The sequence below is a fragment of the Hemitrygon akajei genome, chromosome 6 (assembly GCF_048418815.1).
Source record: "Hemitrygon akajei chromosome 6, sHemAka1.3, whole genome shotgun sequence".
Classification (NCBI taxonomy): Eukaryota; Metazoa; Chordata; class Chondrichthyes; order Myliobatiformes; family Dasyatidae; genus Hemitrygon; species Hemitrygon akajei.
Genome location: NC_133129.1, coordinates 38554051 through 38581125, shown reverse-complemented (window position 1 = coordinate 38581125; position 27075 = coordinate 38554051). Strand labels below are relative to the sequence as shown.

The 27075-nt window shown below is 42.4% G+C and overlaps 1 pseudogene; it reads right to left on the bottom strand.

Moving 5' to 3' along the window:
- Positions 1–5013: 5013 nt before the first annotated feature.
- LOC140728978 (neurolysin, mitochondrial-like) overlaps positions 5014–27075 on the bottom strand; it is a 40231-nt pseudogene continuing 18169 nt past the window's right edge.

The following is a 27075-nucleotide window of genomic DNA, read 5'->3' as shown; positions in this document are numbered from 1 at the left end:
CCCAGCTGGGCAGAGATTTCCAGAATTTGGACCCAGAGATGGTGGAGGCCCGGTGGTGCACATCCAAGTCAGGGCAACGTGCAGATGGGTTGGAGTGTGGTGATGGGGTGGGGTTTCCCTGACAATGGTAGTGCTGCCCTCGTAACTCAACCAAGATGGATATGTTTTAGGTGGGCAATTAAGGTCAGTACATTTTGATAATGGTACACTTTGCAGCCAATGGTGTTGGTGGTGAAGGGAATGAATATTTACGATAGTGGCTACATCGTACTAGATGATACTGAGCATCCTACACGGTTGAAACAGCACTGATCAGACAGACTGTTATATCACTGATGCACCATCAATAACTCTCGGAGGCGTGAGTTAAGGTAGGCTTTTATTGGCTGGAAGAAAGCACCGTCAGCAGCAAGAGATCACCACACAGCATCCTGGAGACTGAGGGAGGAGCAGTGACTGCCTCCAATCGCCTCTATACAGGGGTCTGTGGGAGGAGCCACAGGAGCAGTCAGCAGAGGGGCGTGTCCAGCAGGTATATGTAGTTCACCACAATCACAATCCTTTCTTGTGTTTTATCATTGACAGAAAGGATGGGGAGATGAGGAGGTGAGTCACTTGCAAGAGGATGCTGGGCCTCTGACCTACTTAGCTGGTTCAGTTTAATTTCTGGTCGATAGCGACGCCCATGTTAGTAAATATCAGACGATACTACAACTGAATGAGAAGGCGGGAGGTTTGACTCTTTCTTTGTGGCAAATATGCCTGAATGTAGGCAGGTATAGGCAAAACTTCAACAAGGAATTCTGGAATAACCTTTAAGAAAATCATTAGATATTTTGGATTTTAATTACCTATATTTTTATCTCAAAGCAATCAAAGCATGCAAAAAGATGTCAGAACTTGATAATCCAGAAAACGACATTTCCAAGCAATTGGCATCACTGCCCTGGGTATCCCATATAACATATTTTCTTTTATGTGCCACATTACTTACACCTGCTGAGAAGGTAAAGATCAAAACCCATCACTGCCTTGTCCAAGCAATTTGTGAATAATATTTATGAAAGGTTTAAAACCATAAACTTCCAGATAGAAGAGTATTTATCATACCTGTATTTCTGCTAATGAAGTAGGAATATTTGTAAAGACAGCACTTTTGAACTCTGTCTTTCTTAATATCATTATCATAAAATAAAATATTTATCCATTGTGAATTTATGAAATCCTTGTAGAATATATTAACCGGACTTGTAATCAATTATTAATTGCATAATAAATGTATATTCATGAGGCCACAGTTATGAATTTGTCCATGTGGAATTTCTCATGATAGATTATTTACTACTCTTATATATGTAGTGGAGCTTAGGAGGATTAATGGCACCTAACGGCGACTCCTTCGCTTGCTTCTTCGGAAATACCTCTATTTCTACCTTTAATATCTTTATTTTTCCCTTTCAGGGTTCTTTTGAAGACCCTGACCTGGAGTTACATGCTGGCTTCGGTTCTTTGCGGGAATGGGAACTGTCCTTGGGGTTCCACGACTGGCCACTATTCGACATGCCAAGGGTTTGGCCTGAGAATCTTGATCGTGTTTGGAAGCCTAAGATCTCAGGGCTCTGGAGACGGGCGGATCAAAGGTCGTTGTTAAGGCCGGAGACTCGTGTGTCGTCGGGGAGGCCGGAAAGTCTTTTGCTGTGGGCCCGAAGGCGCAAGGTCTTTGCGATCTTCGGATAGAGCTCGAAAAAAGACACGATATAGACTTTTAACATCGTAAACCAGCGGGTTGTTGTTATGTCTCCGGCTCGCTGTGAAAATGGGGGATACATCACTCTCCCTTGCCAGGGAGAGAGTGAACCTGTGGGTTGTCAAATTTCGGATGTAATGTAGGGTAACTTTAGGGTAACTTTGGTCTGTGTCTTTGCTATTGGTTGGCACATGCTTGGGCTCAGTGATGGTATTGATGCGCGTTTGTTTTTGCTGGGGGGGGAGTTGTTGCTCACCGCTGCTTACGTGCGGGAGGGGGGAGCTGAGGGGGTACTTCAGGGGTCTTATATTTAACTGTTGTTCATTCTTTGGTGCACCTCTCTGTTTTTGTGGATGTTTACAAAGAAAAAGCATTTCAGGATGTATGTTGTATTCATTTCTCTGACATTAAATTTGACTTTTGAACCTTTGAAACACACTTGTTTCTGATCAAGGACAGGATAAAGCACTAACATCATAGATAAACAGGAGAAAATCTGCAGATGCTTGAAATCCAAAGCAACACGCACAAAATGCTGGCAGAACTCAGCAGGGCAGGCAGCACCTGTGGAAAAGAGCAAACAGTTGAAGTTTTGGGCCGAGACCCTTCATCAGAACTGGAAAGAAAAATGAGAAGCCCGAGTAAGAAGGTGGGAGAAGGGGAGGATGGAGTACAAGGTGGTAGGTGATATGTGAAACTGGGAGAGGGGGAGAGGGTGAGGTAGAGCTGGGAGGTTGATTGGTGAAAGAGACGGAGAAGAGTGAGTCTGAAAGGAGAGATTAGAAGACCATGGAAGAAAGGGGAGGGGAGGAGCACCAGAGGGAGGTGATGGGCAGGTAAGGTGATAAGGTGAGAGAGGGAAATGGGAATGGGGAATGGTGAAGAAGAGCAGGATGGGACCATTATCGGAAGTTGGAGAAATCAATGTTCATGCCATCAGTTTGAAGGCTACCCTGACAGAATATAAGGTGTTGCTCCTGCCACATGAGTGTGGCCTCAAGGTGGCCATAGAGGAGGCCATTGATTGGCATGTCAGAATGAAAATAGGACAAAAAATTTAAATAGGTGGCTACCGGGAGATCCTGGATGGAGCGTAGGTGCTCAGTGAAGTGGTCTCCCAATCTATATTGGGTCTCACCAAAATACAGGAGGTCACACCTGGAGCACTGGATACAGTAGATGACTCCAACAGAGTCTTTTGTTATCTCTTAAAAGGTTAGAGATGAGCTTTTTCTGTCGAGTGGACATTGAAACCTCAAAACACACAGTGAAATGCGTTGTTTGTGTCAAAGTCCAACACAGCCTGTGACGTGCTGCGGGCACTCTGCAAGTGCCCCCATACTTCTGGCAGCAACATAACACACCCACAATTTACTAACCCTGACCTGTTTGTCTTTGGAACATGGGAGGAAACCAGATCATTCGGAGGAAACCCACGAGACATGAGGAGAATGTACAAACTCCTTACAGACAGTGAAGGGAACTGAATCCCAATCTTACAGCATTACGCTAATCACTACACTACCGCGCCACCCCATCTTTATCCAAAATCCAAAAGTTACTTATCACTTTATTTTTTTCTCTCCCAGTGTGAACAGATATACTTAAAGTCTCACAACATGGGAACAGGCTCCTCAGCCCAATGAGTTTATGCAACCATCAGCCCACCCATTTACACTAATTCTATATTAATTTCACTTCTTTTATTCTCTCCACATTCTCAACAACTCCCAAATGATTCTACTGCAATTTGCAGAGATCTAGTAACCTAAGAACCTGCACAACTGTGGGAGCTGGGGGAAAACCCGAGCACCCAGAATAAAACCACGCAGTCTCGAGAGGAGTCTCCAAAATTCAGAGAACAACACGCAAGGCCAGGACTGTATGTGACAAATCTGGTTAAATTTTCCTCCCCCTCCCCCCCGTCCCAAGGCAGATATCTGATCAACCATTTCAGTTAGACTCCCCATCAGTGAATGGTGTTCACATTCATGCTGGTATTTATGTATTTATGCACATTTTATTCCACATCTGTGACTTAACCTCTAACTTCATTTTTTTAAATATATGATTCTTTATAGATGTTCAATGTCGTTTCTTTGCTGCATGACACGTCAACACACCACAGCAATATTTGGTGAATATAGTTGGTCCTTGATTCCCGTGAAATCATTGTAAAGTGCATTTTTGGAACATAGTCAAGAACTCACAAGTTTAAACAAGGTGTAACAGTTTATTCCACACCTTCTTTCAACTGCAAACTGCAGCAGATGCAAGATATCAGCAACGCAATTACATACACTGCAGTGAACAGTTACATTTAGAAGTTAATTCACAGATAAACATTATCAGTACATTGTGACTCCACTGTCTATTTACCTTAATCCTGGTTCTAAAATTTAGTCTTTTCTGCAGGAAAGCCCTCTTCCTGCTCACCAACCAGTCCTTTGCTCAAAAGACTTTGCTCATTTTGGTTGGGTTCGCGTCCAAGCAAGTTTTTAAGCATGGCCAAGCCAATAGTGTTGCACCAGGTTTGAGAATACTGTTTCTATACTTTATACCAGACTATTGAGGGGAAATGGAAAGCCTCATTAATCTCTTAGTGACCTTTTCAGAGGAGTTATTTAATATTGACAAGTACACCTTGGGCTACTCTTATTAACTCTTTTCAACAGAGGCAGATTTATGTGGGGAATATCTTTCAAAATAAATGCACCCAGGATTATACGATGTACACTCACATAATAGAAGAACAACCTGCTTATAACTTATACTGGCAAAAGAGTACCTGGTTTTAGCAAGCCACGATGTTGGCAAGGAAATGTATGCTGCTTTATTGTTGGTGAAGGAAAGAGCTCTCTTCCTATCCACTGGCAGTTATTAATAAAACCAAGATAGTAGGCTCATGCTTATGACCTCACTTGGAGTATTGTGCTCAGTTCTGGTCGCCTCACTACAGGAAGGATGTGGAAGCCATAAAAAGGGTGCAGAGGAGATTTTCAAGGATGTTGTCTGGATTGGGGAGCATGCCTTATGAAAACAGGCTGAGTGAACTTGGCCTTTTCTCCTTAGAGCAACGGAGGATGAGAGGTGACCTGATAGAGGTGTATAAAATGATGAGAGGCACTGATTGTGTGGATAGTCAGAGGCTTTTTCCCAGGGCTGAAATGGTTGCCACAAGAGGACACAGGTTTAAGGTGCTGGGGAGTAGGTACAGAGGAGATGTCAGGGGTAAGTTTTTTACTCAGAGAGTGGTGAGTGTGTGGAATGGGCTGCCGGCAATGATGGTGGAGGCGGATACAATAGGGTCTTTTAAGAGACTTTTGGATAGGTACATGGAGCTTAGAAAAATAGAGGGGTGTGGGTAAGCCTAGTAATTTCTAAGGTAGGGACAACTTTGTGGGCCAAAGGGCCTGTATTGTGCTGTAGGTTTTCGATGTTTCTATGCTGATGAAGGGTAAATAATTAGCTGGATAATATAAAATTTCTGGTGCAAACAGTGTGTCACGAGCAGCAATTCTTTTACATCCGTGTAGCTGAATTGTTATTTTTGAACCAAGCATTATGATGGCGGCCAGACAGAGATGATTGCAGAAGAACATCATTCATTATAGTGACAAACTAAAAAATAGTTTCAAATGAAATGTAATTCATTAACTCTCCTTACAGACAGGGTTGAATTTCACCATCATTTTTCAAGAAGTAGATATGCCTTGGTGTAGCTCTGCACCAAAGAATATGTTGCTTTGGAAGAAGGGCTGCATGCAATGTGAAATGAACTTCTACAGTTTATGGTGAAATCATGTACAACGTAATTCTAGATCTGAACTACTGGTGTATCTTTATATTGATAAAAGGGTGATTTACAGCAAAACAATTGCTACTTTTCATTTCTTCTGTTTCTAGCTTTCCGTCTTTTTATACATACATATGGATAATTTTACAAGACATTGACCAGAACTGTTGGACATAAATAGATTGCAAGAACCCTCAGTTTTTATTCTGAGAATGACTAATTCCTAATTGCCTCAAGTCTAACCAATTCACAGGAAGCAAGAATCATTGACTAATAAAAGTCTCCCAGGATATACAGCACAAAAACAAAAATGTTTACAATGTTTAAATGTTTAAAATTTTTAAATATGTGATTCTTAAAACAATTGACATCTTGTGGTCAAAGTATTGTATTTGGAAGTTCAGTGATGGTAAATTGTTTCTAAATGACATACAGTTTATTGGTTTCTGGAGAGTAACATCATGAAAAGAAACCTTTGCACAAATTTACCTCAGGATCCATTAAATGATTATTTTTGAAGAGACTGTGGAACATATCCTTGGAGAAAACTTCACTGCAGAGTTAGCCATTGTATTGACCATCATAGTCATCGACCAGATGCTCAAAAGTTGCAGGCATATTTGACCCTGGGGAAAAGAAATAAACAACTTTAGAAAATGTCTTATCTCTGTCAGGTTTGTAAATGTAAATGCTTGGGTTTGTCCACATGTTTATTTAACAAAACTAGCGCTACGAATGAAGAGATGTTGTGTGGGCCAATCAATAGTTATTCTGGGTTAAAACATTAAGGTGAGAAATGAATGGTGTATTGGTGTAAAATGTAAATATGGTGTATTGCAACATCATGGTTAGATTTTATTAATGCAGATGAGGTCAGCTGAGATACTTTGCAGACTTTTTCTTGAAACCTAAACTCAGGAAGTCATTGCCAATAGTACTTGCTAGGTGACTCACTGTGGAGAAAATTCTGTCCTTAAAATGTATTATCGTGAGTTAACGGCTTAGCCATTCTGACTATTAGGAAAGTCATAGAGAGCTGACCTTTGACATTGTCACATTGAAATGGCAGGTAAGGTGAATGAACTCAGTTACAACTGAAATGCAAAGTTACAATGGGGGATGAAAATGTGAAATGTGCTGGATAAGAGTATCAGTGGCCACTTTATTAGGCACACCTTGGAACTCAGTCTGATCTTCTGTTAGTACTTCAGGGTTCGACGTGCCGTGCATACAGAGACGCTCTTCTGCACAGCCGTGTTGTAACGTGCTGCTGTTTGAGTTACTGTCACCACTGTTTCCTCTAAGCTGCGTGTGTACATGGCCGTGCAACGGCTGAAACGCTCCCACGCACATAGCCTTTATTGTCGCGCAGCTGGAGTTTTCTTTGACGTGATGTTTTATTATAGTGCTGCGCTGTTTTCAGGCTGTGTATCAAATTCCTGTTCTGAGCAATGATCGCTCCGTGAAGCTGTAAAAAAAAAATAAAATTGGAGGGTATTTTGACTGTTGTCTGTTCTCCGACCTCTCTCATTAACAAGCCAGTTTTGTCCGCAGAACTGCCACGCACTGGAGGCCTTTTGTTTTTTGTACCATTCTCTGTAAACTCTAGAGACTGTTGTGTGTGAAAATCCCAGGAGATCAGCAGTTTCTGAGATACTCAAATCACCCCATCTGGCACCAACAATCATTCCACAGTCACCTTCATCACATTTTGTCCCTATTCTGATGTTTGGTCTGAACAACAACTGAACCTCTTGACCATGTCTGCATGCTTTTATGCATTGAGTTGCTGTCACATGATTGGCTGATTAGATATTTGCATTAATGAGCAGGTGTACCTAATAAAGTGGCCTCTGAGTGTACGCCACCACATACTACCTTAAGATTAATTTTCTTGAAAGCATCTATAGGAAAATAAAGAAATACAATAGAATTTATGAAAAGCTATACATAAACAAAGACTGAGAAATAACCAACGTGGGCAAAGACAAATGGTGCAAATATTAAATCAATAATATAATACTGAGAACTTGAGTGAGTCTTTGTGAAGACACCTCGGCATTGAAGTGACTGAAGTTATCCATGCTGGTTTGGGAGCCTGATGGTTGTAAGCTATGGTTAAGATTCTGGTAATGTGGAGTGCTCATCACAACTGGGAAAGTTAAAATCTAAACAAGAGAAGGGAGGGGTTAAGGAAAACAAAGTAATGTCTGTTGTGGGGAGACCAAGAGAGACTGAATCACACAAGTGGTGGTGTTGTTGACTCAGGGAGGATATTAAAGTCCTGATAATTGTAATCAATCTGTCTAATGGAAATACAGATGCAAGACGATGAGCGAGAACATTGAGAAGAGCAAAAACCCACTGGAACAAGAACAGAACAAACACTTGAGATCGGAAATAAAATGGAAGATGATGGAAATGTGTACTTCAATCAGGCAGCATCTGTGGTGAGTTTAAAACTGTTAATAAAGAAGGTCGATAACATTACATCAAAATTGAATTCTGATAGAAACAATGAAGTCTGTTTTTCTGACTCTTTTCCCCAGATTTGGATGTCACAGGCAAGACCACTTTTCCCCTTCAATAATGGACATTGAGCAGGTGCTAGTGAGCAATATTCTTGAACCGTTATTGAAGATACTCCCATTGTGCAGTTGGGCAAGGAGCTGCAGAATTTAGACCAGTCACTCTGAAAGAAAAGCAATACGTTTCCAGGTCAGGATGGTGGAGAGGAACATCGTGCGGTGGTGCTTGCATGTATCTGCTGCTTTTGTCTTTCATCATGGTGGTGATAATGTGATGAAAGATACAAAAGAGAATTATTTGACTTCTTCCATGTTGGCAAAAAAATGATCTATACATGGAATGGCCTTGTATGGACCTGATTTTATTCTTAATCCAGGATTACATAAAGTTAAAGTCTGTCCGGAGCCTTATAGGCTCATCAGACTGGTGCTTATGCTGGTTTCCGTGGCGTGAAGTGACTGAGAGTATGAGACTCCCCCCTGGATAGGACGCTGGTCTATCGCAAGTTTAGGATAACATAAACATTTGAATTTTCTGTCTGTATGCATCTTGTACCTGGTGATGCAGGTATTCTGAGAATATCTTCACACAGTTGGGTTTACTCTTCAGCTGTGTTAGCAAATGATTTCGTATGAAATGACTGGCCAACCTTACTAAAATCAACCTGACGCAAGTTTATAAGACCTGTCTGGGGATAAAAACAAGTTATTTTTTAAACTTAGATGAAAAGGCAATTGGGGAGAGAATGGTACAAATGACATGCTTTATTCATTAATTATTAGTATGGCACTTTGATGAATATTCATTGTAAATATTTAACTTTCACACAAGAAAAAGCAGCAAGAACAGGCTATCAGACTCTTCAAGCTTACCCAGCATTCAATCTGATTGTGGCTGGTCTATGCTGGCCTCAGCAGCGACCCCCCTCCCCACTTCTGTGCCATTTCTGCATAATCTAATAATCCACATTCCACCACCCACCAGATCAGAGAATTCCAGAGATTTACCAAACTCTTAGAGAAGGAATTTCATTGACCTTTGTTATAAATGAACAACCTGTTTTCCTGCAGCTATACCCTCTTGTTCAAGACTCTCCCACTAGTGAAAATATCCTAAAGTCTACAATGTCAATCCCCTTTAGCATCTTATATGTTTGACTAAGGTTATCACTCATTCTTTTAAATTGACTAGCTTCTCTTGATAGGACAACACTCTCATTCCAAGGATTAACCTGGTGAATCTAATTTGGGGTACCTCTTTTCGTCAACGGGGCCAAAACTGTTCATAATGTTTCACATGAGGCCCGCCAATCCCGTTACAATAAAGGCCTAAATGACATTTCCTTCTTAAAATACTCGATGGACCTGCCTGTTAGCACTAAAACACCTGATCCCATTGTGTTTCAATCACCTTTAGTCTTCCCCCACTTAGATATTATTCTGCCTGTTCATTTCTCTTACTGAAGTATGTGACCTCACATATCCTCACATTAAACTCCAATTGCTGTTCTCTTTGCTCATTCAATCATTCAATCTATTTCTTAGTGTGGGATCACTGTATCCTTATCACAGTGTGCCCTTCTACCTACTTTTGTATCATCAGGACATTTGGAAACCTTGCATAATTTTTTTTTAAAAATCTGTGTCATTTATAATGAACACTGTGGGCCATGAATTGTGGAACACCAACCAGTTACCTCCTTTGTTACCTCTGCATTATACACCAGCTGTTTCAATGTCTGCCAAATGTCCTTCTACTGACCTATCTCTTACTTGTGTTACGTACCCCATAACTAGGTCACTTACCAGCAAAGATAGAGAGGTCCGCTGAAGTCTGATGGTACTATTTTTAACAGTATTTATTGATAAAAATACACAAAATAATATCAATGCAAACATACAGATAATATACGTCGTCAATACTAAATCTAAAAGTGCGGGTATAATAATAATCAATAAGAAATAGCTCTATCGTTGTCTAGGGGATAATGTATTGTCCGATGGAAATATAAAAGTCACTCAAGTTCATTCAGGCTGCAGCTTTTGGTTGGAGAGAGAGACAATGTTTTTAGAACTTGCCCGTTTTCCTTTTTATGATGTCGATCCTTCGAAATGTCGTCGGTGGTGATCTCTTCTTTAGCTAAGCCATCTTCCGTGGTAAGGCCTCAATCCCGGGCACTGGGAAAGGACACACGTGGACCTTCCACCGGCTGTCGCTATTAAACGCTGTCACAGGATTTCTAGCATTTCTCCTGGTGCGTCTAAAGGGGTTGTTCCCCAGACCCTCTTTTATCCTTACACACGGGGTCTCAGATGTCAATCAGGTTGGGATGATGCCATCCCCCAACCAGCCCACATTGCTCATTCCTTGAGGGCTTCGATGAATAGCACAGTGCTCAATACACAATTCCGTCTCCAAGAGACAATGGCCGTTTCCCGTGGCTTTGTATCACTGAGGGGCCAGGACATTCCAAACCCCTTGTGGATTCTGCGTCTCTCTCTCATTTCCTGGGTCTCCTGACCTGAATTAATAGCGATCTTGCGATTCTCAAAAAGGAGGGGGCTACTTTGTACCCTTTGGCCCCTCAGGGTTGGGGCACAGGCGTAACACCCCCTTTCTTCAACACGTTTTTACCATCGGTAAAAACGAAGTAATACAGAGTCTTACAGGATTTTAGAATCTAACACAATACAAAAGTTTTTTTTTCTACAGAGTAATACAGTTATACATTCAATTCAGTATCTAGATGGTTACCGATTACATTGTCACTTCTTTTAATATCTTAACATCTTGTACCTTACTAAAGTCTTGTAGCATCAGACTCCAATTTAATAACCACCTATTTTTATTTCTTATTTTCTTTAGCAAACAAAAACTAAAGAGTTGTGATCTTAGCTTACGGGTATACTACAAAAGTTCATGCAAATACTAATCTTTATGTTACTTTCAAACTTAACAATCTTCCATGGGGGTTGTCTTTATTATTCACATGCTTTGTCGAAATCCCGTAAAACTGGCTATTTAAAAATGGCGTCCCATTAACCCTCGCCTCTTTTCCGGTTAATTCCCACGTGGTGAGCTTGTGCACCCTGGCGAAATAGACTTTCGCCCGCTCCTTTCATAGGAGTTATTTTATCAACAATGTGTTCCAAACTTAGACCATTTCCTGAATTTCCACACAATTCTTTAATTTTACGCAAGTTGCTAGTTTTCTCTTCAGGACCCTTCAGGCGATTAGGTCTCAATGCCAGCGATCCCTCTTTGTTCAAACAGCATTTTGAATTCTGCGGTTTCACACCACACTCTGGAATAACAATAGCGTGTGGGGCCCCTTTACCTTCCAACTCAATCTGTAATTGATTCACAGGCACCGCGGTACCAAGCCATTGTCTCGGTAGCCTGGTTGCTGCGTTTGACATCAATTCGGACTTTAAATTTTCTTCATTCGATTTGGAAACTACACTTTTCCCTTTTCCTTCAATAATAATATTCACCTCACCACCTGTTATCTCCTCACTAACTTTTAACACACCTTCGAGCCCAAACACCTGGGAACTCTCACTTCCCACTATTACCAAGGTTAACCCTTTCTTCACTGAACCAAGTCCATCTGACCCACAAGGACTGCACTCCTTTTCAACTGAATCAAATACCTCAGACTTTTTCTGAGCTCCATTACTAGGTTCAGTACCACGTGCATCCACATCTTGGACACACTCAAACAGGACATTTGCCTCTTCCAGGCTTTCAACACCCGTACCTTGTTCAAATTCTAAATTCCCCTGATCCTCCCAGCTACACTCTGGGCAACTCCCTTCTGGAGTAAACTCAACCCTGCGGGCTGAAACAACCTCATCTGCCAACCCAGCAGACTTCTTCAAGGTAATGGCATCCTTTTCATCTAGGACTGCCCTCATTTCATTATCGGGAACACCTTTAGAATTTTCAACTTCTTCAAATAGTTCTGCCAAACCAGACAGATCATCCATGTCCAACTCTGGACCCTTTAACAGCTTTTCCTGTTTCTCATCTTTACTTCGTGCCTCTATAAATTTTCTCCTGGCTAAGGGCAGGACTACCTCCTCGCCCTTACTCTCTTTCACTTTACTACTCTCCGTTTTACCCCCCTCTAAACCCTCGTGGTACAGGGTCGGTAAAAACGCATCGGCCAAACAGATACTGGCCAGATTTAAACTGCTCTTGTTCTCAGCTGCCTTTCTCGACATGCTGCGAGTGATCGCGCATGTGGGATAGATCTTGGAATCTAGGGGCGGGACCTCCACCGGCTGTCTCGTCAGCTTCATTGCTGACCAAACCTTACCACCAGCTAAATCATTACCCAGAAGGACGTCCGCGTCAGTTCTCGGCAATTCTGATCGCACCCCAATTTCAACTGGCCCAGATACCAGCTCACAATTCATAATGATCCTATGGAAGGGCACCGTTTCCGTCCCTTTTCCTATTCCTTTCACAGCTACCATTCCCGTCTTGCGACCAAAATCTAGTACCTTACTGCTAATCAATGACAATTCAGCGCCCATGTCTCTCCAGATCCGCACGGGAACTGGTGGGTCTCCCTCCCTCACAGACACGGTTCCGTTTGACATACAAGTCTCAGACCCTTCTCGTACTCTGTCTACCCGGGGATCTTTTGTCGATTTACTGATTACCACGGCACATCTGATAGGGACTGCTGCTTTCCCTTTTCCTGTCTCTTTCCTTGGAGCCAAGCACCTAGATGCAATATGCCTCCCCTTTCCACAATTAAAACAGGTCAAGCCCAGAAATCTCTGGCCGTCTTGCCTCTCCTCCCCAATCTTACCACTAGCTCCCGACGGGACCTCTGCCTCAGCCGGCGGGCTTTCTCAATCGTTCCCACGGTCTCTCGGGTAACTTTTATTCGAGGAAAACTTTGTCTTGTGGGTTAGGGCATATTCATCTGCGAACCTAGCAAATTCGGAGATGGACTTATTCGACTTCTCATTCAAATACCTCCGGATATCCTCTGAAACACAACCTTTAAATTCCTCAATCAGAATTAACTCCCTGAGACGCCAAAAATCCTCTTCCACTGTTTCTGCTGTACACCAACGATCCAAGAGCACACCCTTCTCATAGGCAAACTCGGTATACGTCTGATTCCACCCTTTCTTTAAATTTCTGAACTTTTGTCTATACACTTCAGGTACCAATTCGTAAGTCCGGAGAATGGCCTCCTTTACTTTGGCATAATTCTCCGCCTCTTCCCCCTCCATGGACAACGCCGCATATGCCTGTTGTGCCTTCCCTTTCCTTCTCGGCTCTTTCCCTCTCTTTTTCAGCTGCTTCCAGCTGTATTAGCTGAATTTCATGCTCTCTTTGTTTCTCAGCTCTTTCCTGCTCCCTTTTCACCTCTAACTCCTTTAGCTGGAGCGCATGCTCCCTTTGCTTGTCGGCCCTTTCTTTCTCCTTTTCAGCTGCTTCCAGCTGTTTTAACTGCACTTCATGCTCCCTTTGTTTCTCAGCTCTGTCCTGCTCTTTTTCTTTTTCGGCCCTGTCTTTTGCTTTCTCAGCTGCTTCCAGCTGCTTTAATTTAATTTCATGTTCCAACCTTAATTTCTCCAACTCTGACTGAGCCGTCCCACTAGCTGGTACCTTTTCAGGGATATTTTCCAATACCTCAGCTGCAAACACATTCTTCTCAATATAATACTGAGTTATGGCCCTTCGCACCTCCTGCTTTTTCATTGACAACCTCACCTCTGCGAGGTTTAGTCCCTTTGCCATATTTATCAAGTCCGATTTGGTGGCCGCCTCTAGCGCTTCCAGAGTCGGGTTTTCTATAAATTCATCCACGTCCATCTTTGCTGGTTTCCCGTCTGGCTACCCGCGTACCAGATCCAAGTTTGGACTTACAAGCCCGATTCACTGGCCTCCCAATTTGGTGTCAAGTCTCGAGACGAGAACCCCAAGTTGTTACGTACCCCATAACTGGGTCACTTACCAGCAAAGATAGAGAGGTCCGTTGAAGTCTGATGGTACTATTTTTAACAGTATTTATTGATAAAAATACACAAAAATAATATCAATGCAAACATACAGATAATATACGTCGTCAATACTAAATCTAAAAGTGCGGGTATAATAATAATCAATAAGAAATAGCTCTATCGTTGTCTAGGGGATAATGTATTGTCCGATGGAAATATAAAAGTCACTCAAGTTCATTCAGGCTGCAGCTTTTGGTTGGAGAGAGAGACAATGTTTTTAGAACTTGCCCGTTTTCCTTTTTATGATGTCGATCCTTCAAAATGTTGTCGGTGGTGATCTCTTCTTTAGCTACGCGGTCTTCCGTGGTAAGGCCTCAATCCCGGGCAATGGGAAAGGACACACGTGGGCCTTCCACCGGCTGTCGCTATTAAACGCTGTCACGGGATTTCTAGTGTTTCTCCTGGTGCGTCTAAAGGGGTTGTTCCCCAGACCCTCTTTTATCCTTACTCACGGGGTCTCAGATGTCAATCAGGTTGGGATGATGCCATCCCCCAACCAGCCCACGTTGCTCATTCCTTGAGGGCTTCGATGAATAGCACAGTGCTCAATACACAATTCCGTCTCCAAGAGACAATGGCCGTTTCCCGTGGCTTTGTATCGCTGAGGGGCCAGGACATTCCAAACCCCTTGTGGATTCTGCGTCTCTCTCTCATTTCCTGGGTCTCCTGACCTGAATTAATAGCGATCTTGCGATTCTCAAAAAGGAGGGGGCTACTTTGTACCCTTCGGCCCCTCAGAGTTGGGGCACAGGCGTAACACATTTTTTACCCAGACTACCTTAGACACTTTTACTCTCATATCATTATAATTATAATATTTAAAGTGAAGATACTAGCTATGGTGTTTATCCTCAAACTGCACATGGAATTTATCATATTGTGGTCACTTCCCCCAAAGGATCTTCATCCAAGAGATTACCTTTTAGCCCTTCCTCATTGAATAACAGCAAATTAAAAATAGCCCATTCCCAGTAAATCCCACAACGTACTGATCTGAAAAGTAAATCCTGACGTAGAATAAACTCTTCATTTACCATACCCTATCCAGTTTGGTTCATCCAATCAATATGTAGGTTAACAACTCCCATGACAGTTGCAGTTCCCTTCAAGCATGCCCCAGATAATTCCCCATTTATGCTCTGACTTATTGAGAAGTCACATTTTGGGGGCCAAAAGACTGCTCCCACCCATATCCTCCTTTCCCTGTTGTTTATGATTTCAACCCAAATCAATTCCACATCACTATCAACTGCCTGAGTTAGCATGCTCTGGTATTTTCCTAGACGATGATATCCAGCAATAACCTATGGTGATAAAGTCCTATCTCTCGGGTAGCTGAGGCACCTATCCAGACAAAACTTGACCAGGCTATTACCTCAGAGGCACCTGCAATGTTGTAAGTTGTAAAGCCAGTCGATAGATGTTGGATGAAAATTGGGACAGTGCGCTAAATGCAGAAATGGAAAAAGAGAGGTAAAGGGGGAAAGACTAAACAAGGAGCTGGAAACCAAACTGGTAGTTTCTGTATACCTCACTTTTCAGCACTGTCAGGCGCTGAAAAGAAAAACAAAGTTTTTGGGCGTAACCATAGCATGAAAATATGTGATGAGGATGAATTAAGAGTGATTGTGCAAACCTTATCAATGATAAAAATTAGCCTGAGGAATATTTTAGCAAGGCAAATGCTGTCAGTTAACATATCCACAAATGAAAAACCCCAAGAATAATTATCCTTGCTGTGATCAATGGATCTTACTTCCCTCCAGTTCTGAAATTATAGGTGGAGAAAAAGCAATTAAAGCTCAGAATCACCCAGACAAACTGCAGAGTCTGCACTGCAGCAATCCTGGAGCACTCCGCTGCCCTACTTTCTTCCCCGGACACCGTATCTCGCTGTTTTCCTTTTATTTTTAATCTATTTATGCTTCCCCTGCAGGATTATCTCTGCCTCAGCTTGTTGCAATGATAATATTCCATGCTGCAACATCTCATTGCAGAAACACATTGCATCTGTGCTCTTCTCATCATCAGATTCGAAGTTACAACCTCTCAACACTCTTCAGCCCAAGTAAATCTACTTTTCCCTTTCATCCTTCATAATTTTAAGCCCTCTGCTGAATCACATGTAATGTTTATCCAATTATGCACTTATGCTACTTACTATCGCTGAGATTAAAACAAAGCCAACCTCGTGGAATCGCATCCCTTATTTCAGCCTTTCCACAACCGCTGACTGCACAGATCAATCCACACACACAAAATGCTGGTGGAACGCAGCAGGCCAGGCAGCGTCTATAGGGACACAAAGTACACTGCAGATGCTGTGGTCAAATCAACCCGTACAAACAAGCTGGATGAACTCAGCAGGTCGGGCAGCATCCGTGGAAACGAGCAGTCAACGTTTCGGGCCGAGACCCTTCGTCAGGACTGAAGAAGGAGGGGCAGGGGCCCCATATAGAAGGTGGGGGGAGGGTGGAAGGTGCCAGGTGAAAAACCAATCAGAGGAAAGATCAAGGGGTGGGGGAGGGGAAGCAGGGAGGGGATAGGCAGGAGAGGTGAAGAAGGAATCTAAGCGGAAAGCACTACGGGCAGTAGAAGAAGGCAGAATCATGAGAGAGGTGATAGGCAGCTGGAAGAGGAGACAGGGTGAAAGTGGGATTGGGGAAGGGAGAGGGAGGGAATTACCAGAAGTTGGAGAATTCGATGTTCATACCAAGGGGCTGGAGACCACCCAGACAGTATATGAAGTGTTGCTCCTCTAACCTGAGTTTGGCCTCATCATGGCAGTAGAGGAGGCCATGTATGGATATATCCAAATAGGAATGGCATACATGGCCTCCTCTACTGCCATGATGAGGCCAAACTCAGCTTGGAGGAGCAACACCTCATATACTGTCTGGGTGGTCTCCAGCCCCTTGGTATGAACATCGAATTCTCCAACTTCCGGTAATTCCCTCCCTCTCCCTTCCCCCATCCCACTGTCACCCTGTCTCCTCTTCTAGCTGCCTATCACCTCTCTCATGATTCTGCCTTCTTCTACTGCCCGTAGTGCTTTCCCCTTACATTCTTTCTTCACCTCTCCTGCCTATCCCCTCTCTGCTTCCCCTCCCCCACCCCTTGATCTTTCCTCTGATTGGTTTTCCACCCTCCCCCCACCTTCTTTATGGGGCCCCTGCCCCCTCCTTCTTCAGTCCTGACGAAGGGTGTCGGCCCGAAACGTTGACTGCTCGTTTCCGCGGATGCTGCCTGACCTGCTGAGTTCATCCAGCTTGTTTGTATGTGTTGAGTGTCTATAGGAAGAAGTACAGTCGACGTTTCGGGCCGAGACCCTTTGTCAGGACTAGCTGAAAGAAAAGATAGTAAGAGATTTGAAAGTGGGAGGGGGAGGGGGAATTCTGAAATGATAGGAGAAGACAGGAGGGGGAGGGGTGAAGCTAAGCTGAGCTAAACACAGCTGAAAACTATTATTCATCTTGTACTCTTAGAACATAGAATGGTAGAGCACAGCAACACATCCTTTGGCCCACAGTGTTGTGCTGAACTAATTAAAAGCCTAACTACCGTAAATGAATCCCTTTTGCCTGCACCGTGTCCATATCCCTCCATTCTCTGCACATTCACGTGTCTCCATCTACAACCACTCCTGCAGCGCATTCCAGGAATCCACCACTCACTGTATAAAATATCTTGCTTTGCACACTCCCCTCTCTCCAACTTAAATGCACACCTATTATGCACAAAATATTAGATATTTTGACCCTATGAAAAGGATACTGGCTGTCTAGCCTATCTATACCTTTCATTCTTAAATGCTTTCATCAGGTCTCCCCTCAGCCTCTGCTGCACCACAGAAACCAACCCAGGTTTGTCCAAACTCTCCCTGAGCACGTGCCCCTTAATCCAGGCTGCATCCTGGTTAAACTCTTCTTGTACCCTTTCCAAAGCCTCCACTTCCTTCCTCCAATGAGGTGGCCAGAAATGAAAGCAATACTTGAGATGTTGCCGAACAAATGTTTTAGGAACATTTTATCACCATCTTCTTCAAGCCGTTGTTTCTCTGCGCCTTGCTGCTTCGTTATCATTTCTCTGTTTTTTCATGAGGCCAAGTTGTTAGCTCAACACACAATCCAGTAGGGATGGAAAGCGTGCAAGGAGCTGGCCAGATTGAAACCAGGGACCACTCGCCTTGTAGTCCACTGCGCCACCAGCTGCCTATTCTTCAAGTAGCAAATTCAAATTTCTACCGTGGTAGGAACAGGTCTAATATTTTATAATGCAAACTTCATTTTTATTTTAACTGCTCCTTTGTCAAAAATATTCTTGGAATTGGTAAAAACAGCACAACAGTCCTCTTTAATGAAGCCCTTTTTTTGACTGGGTGATTCATTTATTCATTTTTGTTCTAAACTAGAACCATAGTCTTTATACTTTAAGAATTATATTTTGCATGTTAAAACCTAATAGCCGGAATAGAATTTATAATAAATGAATAACCATTGTGACCACTCATACAAAACTGTTGTTTAATGAGTTCATTATTCAACTGTAATAATACATACTGGAATTATCAAAGGCACCCTGATCTATACCTGCATGGAAATTAAAATGTGCGACATTCAGTTCAACCAGACAATCAATATGGAAAGATGCATTCACTAGTGAAAGTAATTTGAATACCACTATTTCAAAGAGTCATTAATTCTAAAGCAATTTTGCTGGGATATCTGAATTAACTCTGAGAAACAGAACACCAGGGTTTAAATGCTTGTCAATGAAAAGACTCATGGCAGAAAAAGGTGCAACTTGAAAAATATCATTATTGACTGATTATATCTGATGTCTAGATTTGTCCAGCTATGTCCAGTGATTCTTCCTTCCTGCTGGAACAGTAGAATTTTCTGCTCATCCTCCTCGGCACTGCTGAATGTGGGAACAATATCCTTTGACACCAATACACCTCTCAAGAATATCATTCCTGACTAGAGAACTAACACCTATTCCCCATTTCCCTTAACACCTCCTGTCAACAACATTTTCAAGTTTAACATTAACCACTGAAGTGGAGAGCAGGGCAAAACAGAATTCAACCTTCCTACAGCACAAAATGTGAAGTTACGGACTTTTTGCAGCACAATCTGGGAAACTGAAGCCGTTACAAGAGCAGAGCTCGTAGTTTGCGATGGTGGTAGAACATGGCCACGTTTTTGTGAGATGTGATGAATTAAATTTAAGATAATCATAAAAATAAATGAAACAGGAAATTAGAATAATGTTGTTAAAAGGAACATGGGATCGCCTCTCACAGTGCTGTTGAAGCAGATGGTTAATCGATAATGAATAACATTGAAGAATGATGACAGATTGGGATGGAATCACACGAGACTTAGAACATAGAACACTAGAGCCTTTGGACCGTGATGTTGTGCCAACCTTATAACCTACTTTAAGATCAATCTAACCCTTCCCTCCTACATAGCCCTCCATTCTTCTGTCATCCACATGTCAAGGAGTTTCGCAGATGTCCCTGATGTATCTGAATGACTTGGAACAGTTAATGATTCTGTTCAACGTGATCCAACAGGAAGAGCAAAAGGAGCTTTAACTCAAGTTAGCTATTAAACACCCTTTTCCATTGCAGTAAATAAACAGCAAACTGTTCGAGTTAGTAAGATTCCTCTCCAAGCAAGCAAAAACATGGCACAACAATCTTTACTTTCAGGTAGGTGAAAGGAGAACAGCAGGACATAATCTCAAAATAATACTGGTAAGGAGAAGTCTTTTAAAACTACAGCACACAATGAGGCACTAATTTATAGCTTGCCATATAAAATTATTAATACGATTTTTTAAAAGTGTAATGCTATGAATGCATTATTTATTTCCATGAATCAATATGATAAACACTTATAAACAAGAGAATATCTGCAAATGCTGGAAATCCAAGCAACACACACAAAATACTAGAGGAACGCAGCTGGCCAGGCAACGTCTATGGAAAAGAGTAAACAGTTGATGTTTCAGGCCGAGACCTTCAGCAGGACTGGACAGAAAAAGCTGAGGGATAGAGTTAAAAGGTGGGGGGAGGGGAGAGAGAAACATAAAGCAATAGGTGAAATCAGGAGGGGGAGGGGAGGGGTGAAGTAAAGAGCTGGGAAGCTGATTGGTGAAAGAGATACAGGGCTGGAGAAAGGGGAATCTGATAGGAGAGGACAGAAGTCCATGGAAGAAAGAAAAGGGGGAGGAGCACCAGAGGGAGCCGATAGGCGGGCAAGGAGATAAGGTGAGAGAGGGAAAAGGGGATGCGGAATGGGGAAGGTGGGGGGGTGGGCATTACCAGAAGTTTGAGAAATTGATGTTCATGTCATCAGGTTGGAGGCTACCCAAACGGAATACAAGGTGTTGTTCCTCTAAGCTGAGTGTGGCCTCACCATGACAATGGAGGAGATCATGAACTGACATGTTGGAATGGGAATGGGACGTGGAATTAAAATGCGCAGCCACTGGGAGATCCCACTTTTTCTGGCGGATGGAAAAAGTTGCTCAGCAAAGTGGTCTCCCAATCTACGGAGAAACTCATCGATATACAGGGGGCCACACCGGGAGCACCAGACACAGTATACGACCACGACAGACTCACGGGTGAAGAGTTGCCTCGCCTGGAAGGACTGTTTAGGGCCTTGAGTGGTAGTGAGTGAGGGAGTGTGTAGGGGCAGGGGTAGCACTTGTTCCGCTTTCAAGGGCAAGTGCTAGGAGGGAGATCAGTGGGGAGGGATGGATGGCCAAGGGAGTTGTAGAAATCAGAAGTGGGGGTGAGGGAGAGGAAAAGATGTGCTTGGTGGTGGGATCCCACTGGAGATGGTGGAAATTGCAGAGAATTATGTGCTGGGCATAGAGGTAAGTGAGGATATGAGGAACCCAATCCCTAGTAGGCTGGCAGGAGGATGGGGTGACAGTAGACGTGTAGTTGAGGTCCTCCAATCAGAAGGCATGAACATCGATTTCTCAAAAGTCTCATACAACTTTAACATAACATCCCAAATCCTGTACTCAGTACTTTGATTTAGGAAGGCCAATGTGCCAAAAGCTCTTTAATTGTGATGCCACTTTCAAGGAATTATGAATCTGTTTTCCCAGATCCCTCTGTTCTACCGCATTCCTCAGTACCCTACCCTCACCTTGCAAATCCTTCACTTTAGTCCTCCCAAAGTGCACCATTTCAAACTTGTCTGCACTAAGTTCTATCTGTCATTTTTCAGACCATTTTTCCAGCTGGTCTATATCTCTCTGTATGTTTTGATAGCCTTCCTCGCTGTCTACTACACTTTCTAATGCATCCAGATCATTGTTACAGATGGCAAACAACAACAGACCCAGCACCAATCCATGCAGCACACCAGTAGTCACAGGCCTCCAGGCAGAGAGGCAACCATCTATTCAAACTCTCTGGCTTCTCCCGAAAGCCAATGTCTAATCAAGTATACTCCTCCATCCTGAGTGTCAAGCGACTAAACCTTCTTGACCAACCTCTCATGTGGGACCTTGTCACAAGCCTTGCGAAAGTCTATGTAGACAACATCCATTGCCTTGCCTTCATCAACTTTCCTTGAAAAACTTGATAAGATTGATTAGTTGTGGGGGTGGAACTGGACTCTCTGACGGTGGTGTCTGAAAGGAGGATGCTGTCCGAGTTGCATGCCATCTTGGACAATGTCTCCCATCCACTCCATAATGTACTGGTTAGGCACAGGAGTACATTCAGCCAGAGACTCATTCCACCGAGATGTAACACTGAGCGTCATAGGAAGTCATTCCTACCTGTGGCCATCAAACTTTACAACTCCTCCCTCGGAGTGTCAGACACCCTGAGCCAATAGGCTGGTCCTGGACTTAATTCCACTTGGCATGATTAACTTATTATTATTTAATTATTTATGGTTCTATATTGCTATATTTCTTCACTATTCTTGGTTGGTGCGGCTGTAACGAAACCCAATTTCCCTCGGGATCAATAAAGTATGTCTGCCTGTCTGTCTGTAGACATGATCTACCATGCAGGAAGCCATATTGAATGTCCCTAATTGGTCCCTATCTATCCAAATACTTATATATCCTATCCCTCAGAATACCTTCCAATGACTCACCAACTTCTGATGTCAGGCTCACTGACCTACAATTTTCTGGCTTAATTACAGAGCCTTTCTTAAACAGTAGAACAACATTAGCTATCTTTCAATCAACTGGCACCTCACCCAATGCTAAGGATGTTTTACATACACTAACCTCCTACGTGGTCTGAGAGAACATCTTGCCAGGCCTGGCTATCTATCCAGCCTAATTTTCCTCAAGTCAGCAAACACCCCCTCCTGGTGAAGTGAAGTCATTTGCTTAAATTTAATATTTAATAGATACTGCCTGTGTTATTATTTGAAAAAGCAGGGAATATCTGGTATAAAAATTGGGGTCTCTCTTCCCACCACTATAGGCATTTACACTACACGCTGCATCCACAAAACAAACAGCATTATGAAGGACACCACGTACCCCTCATACAAAGTCTTCTCCCTCCTACCATCTGGGAAAAGGCACCAAAGCATTCGGGCTCTCACGACCAGACTACCGTAGATTCCGGATTATAAGCCGCTACTTTTTTCCCACGCTTTGAACAGCTTTGAACACTGCGGCCTTTACTACGGTGCGGCTAATGCATGGTTTTTTTTCATGCCGCCAAAAACATTTTGCCTCGTAACAGTAGACCAATAAAATTGATGAGTAGTTCACAGAGGTCCAATGAAATTGTACGATAAATCAAGCGCACTTTCACAATTAAATTATTGTAAATCAGTCATTTGTACTCACCCTCATCAACATGGAAAACACTCGAAGAAAAGCATTGTGCTGCCTTTATGGCAGTTATTTAGTTTATAATATTTTCGCTTAGTAATTCATTTGTTAGTATTTTCTAGTTAAAGTTAGAAGTGTTTTAAGTATTTTGTTTTCTGTACTACATCCCGGGATGCTATGATGTCACATCCGGTTTCGCCGCGTCTTGTGGGAAAATACCGGTTTGCGATAAACGGAAAGGAGGGGGCGAGCGCATTAGACCCGCGCGATGATGCAGCTTTTAAGTTAAAGGCGATCAATAACTTTTCCTGGTAGGCTGCAGTATATATTTTTTTACCAGTCGTTAGGAGATATTGGAATGTTGTTCATGCACTGTTCAGTAAAAAAGTATACGCAACGTAATTTGTGTGTTACCGATACGTATGTATATTTAACAGTAGCCGTGTTACAGGCACGGTTCGAAAAAAAGCATTTGCAATATGTATTTGTTTATGTTACCATACGGATTTAATTAAAAGTTAAAAAATCCTCACGTGTAATATCTTTTTGTGTAAATATCTCATATTACAACGTGGGACATCTGCGGCTTAAAATCCGGTGCGGCTTGTACAAGTACAAAATTGATTTTCTTTCTAAAATTAGAGCCTGCGGCTTTTAATCAGGTGCGCTCTGTAGTACGGAATCTACGGTATGTAACAGTTTCTTCCCCCAAGCCATCAGACTCCTCAATACCAAAGCCTGGACTGACACCAACTTACTGCCCTCTACTGTGCCTATTGTCTTGTTTATTATTTATTGTAATGCCTGCACTGTTTTGTGCACTTTTTGCAGTCCTGGGTAGGTCTGTAGTCTAGTGTCGTTTTTTTATGTGTTGTTTATATGTAGTTCAGTGTAGTCTTTGTACTCCTTCATGTAGCACCATGGTCCTGAAAAATGTTGCCTCGTTTTTGCTATGTACTGTACCAGCAGTTATGCTTGAAATGACAATAAAAAGTGACTTGACTTGACTTGGAAAAAACTTCCCTTCCAACAACAGTCAAAAATTGATTATGCATTCACTGAATAATTACTTGCGGGCTTTGTGGGTGCAGATTAGCTGATACATTTGCACTTTTATTGTCCTTGCTGTTTATAAACTACACACAAACTAATTTGTCACTCTGTCAATAAAATAGATTACAACATAATGAATTTCCAAATTAATTGCTGAACAAAACACTTGCTATCCAGAAGTCTGAATGCAAGAGCATTCCTCACCTGCTTTTTCTTGCCCATTATCTTCCCTACCATGCTTTCCTGACTGGAGTGATTCGTCAGTGCAGACATTCACTGCTTCCTCCCCCTACCCAATTACCTGCCCAGGTTTTCATAATTCACTCGTGATCTTGCCCTGAAACTAACTGGTCAGCATTTCCCAGAAGTTGACATCCAGTGGTCAACAACTTGGCAGGAATTATAACTTGATGAACTGACCAGTGGCAAATTCACAAACACAAAACACAAGAGATTCTGCAGATGCTGGAAAGAAAACGAAAATGCTGGAGGATTCATGTTAAATTCATTTGTTATGTCATTGCTACTGCATTCTATGCACCAGCTGATTCAACACCATTCTAAATCAAATCCTAGATTTTCCTTATTTGTAACGCTCAATAAATAACCTCAGGGCCCATCAGGATCCCTCAGCAATTCGACAATGGATCACAGAAAACAGAACACTATAGCACAGGAACAGCCTCTTCAGCTCAAAATGTCAGTATTGCCCATGACACTGATTTAAGCTGAACACCTGCCTGTATCCCCAGTTCCCTGCCTGTTCACGTGCCTGTCTAAAGGCCTTTCAGATATTGCTTCTGGTACTGCCTCCACCACTACCCATGGCAGCACCTTCCAAGTACCTACCACTCTATACAAAACAAAAAATTGCCATGAAAATTTCCTTTAAACTTCCCCCCTCTCACCTTAAAGCTATTCTCTCTATCATTTGACATTTCCATTCTGACAGAAAAATTCTGACTCATATGCCTCACATCTTTTGATAACAGATAAACAAAGTTTCAGGGTTCATGGTTTTTTCTCACAACCACTTCCCTCCGGAGTGAAGAAATTGATATTTCAGTAGTTTATTTCCCTCCTTCCCCCTTCAATGCTAGTCTCCCCTTCTCCTGGCCTCTTCCATAAACACCTAATCTTGTCCATCTAATTAGTGGATGAACCAAATCCAACCTTGCCACTGTTCAACGTAGACAAATTTGCTCTTTTTGATCAAAAGGTCGCTTGAAACAATCCTGGTCATCTTTATCACCCCAGCCCAGGGGCACAGGGGCTAATTCTAGTATCTGTCCTTACCCATGGCTACAATTACGTAACTCCAGCCGAAGGTTGAACTTGGAACTCTAAACTCTACAATGCTTGGATCCACAACACCAGATACAAAAACCCATTAAGACAGAATGTTGCAGGGAATGAAATACACCCATCCTAACACCCAAAGATAAAGATTTGACCGGCTATTAAGGACATAGTTCCCCACTGTACAATTTCACTGTTACTGATCTTACACTGTTGTAACGCAGTACCTAGGGTACACAACTATTAACCCGGATTATAATTCACACATCATAAAAGGCATTGGTGCAAACTATAAAATAGCTTGTAAAAGTTGTTATATTTCACAGCAGTTTCACAAACACTCTAACAATTTTCATCCACTCCCATGGGCTGCTGGGCCACTTTGTTTCACATGTTCAAAGCTATAGATCAGCACATTTTAGAAAATTAATTTACCTATTTCTATAGACGGTGTTGGGTTGGGCTCTAGAATTGTTATTTTTCTTGTAGTTTAACTTCTTTATGCTTGATTGTATTTTATATAATCACCTATATACATGTAAATGTTCAGTAAGTTTTCTAGTGGTTAGAGAGGCCTCTGTATTTTTCTGAAAACTTCTTGCTTTCAGTGGCGGGGATCATATTACTTGAATCTGGCTACCTGATTGGTTAATGTTATCAATGGGATTTCTGTTGTCAGTAATCTGGTATTAGAAGACCACACTGCTTTGAGTTTTTCTTTCTTCCCCATGTATCTTCCCTTTCCCTACTCTGGCCTTTGCTTTTCTGCTTTCAGTCTCTCATCACGCTTCTTTTCCCTTCATCTTCTGTAAAACTAATAAAACGATCGATAAGCAACATATCTTATGCGTCATTCTTAACTTCCAAAGAACCTTTGGATCACGAAAGCATTCTCCCGATCCAACACCTGAGAATTTTTTTTTTGAAAGCGCTCCTTTATCACATTGGAATGAAACACAGTAAATGTTTTGAAAAGTATTTTAACTCTTGAAAAACATATTTGAACTTTGCACAATTTACTTCTTACCAGTATTATCCTGTCTTGACTGAACAAGTTTCTCAAGTAAATCATCTGGAACAGAACTCCCATTTTTATAATGGCGTGATATTCTCGTCAGGGGTTCCTCTTCCCAAACCCAGTTCTCCAACATCTGGGAAGGGGCCTCCACAAAATCTGCCTTCACGTTACCTCCACTGAACATGACAAAATCAACCTGCAAAATAAAACATCACTCTAAATAAAATGTTAACTGTATTTACCGTTTATAAAGCAAAACTAAATCTGAAGTAAAAAAAATGCAAAATTTGGAAACTATTTAGCAGGTGAGGCAGCACCTATAGATAGGGTTGAAAGGTTGCTTGCCTTGGAGAGGCTGTTGGTTCGAGTCGCTGTCCTCAGAGGGGCCACCAGTTCCCGATGCTCTCAGAGACGTTATCGACATTCTAAGATCCATGGATCAAACTGTAGTTTGAACTACCTGTATTTCACATCGGCCCCTTTTAGGTCTGTTTCTGTCGTGTTCTCGCCCATTCTTTTTGCTGATTGCAGGCTGGGAGGTTTGCAGTTTTATGTTCTTGTCATTCTTTCTCCCTGTGGGTGATCTCTTAGTTTTTGTGTGAAGGAAGGGTTAGGGGGGGTGGTGTGTGGATTTGGAATTTGCAACATTTTGTTTCTTTTTCCTTTCATGCGGGAGTGGGGTGGGGGGGTTGATGTCTTTCTTAACTACTTCTATGGTTTTCTGTATTTTGTGGCTATCTGGAGAAGACAGATCTCAGTTGTA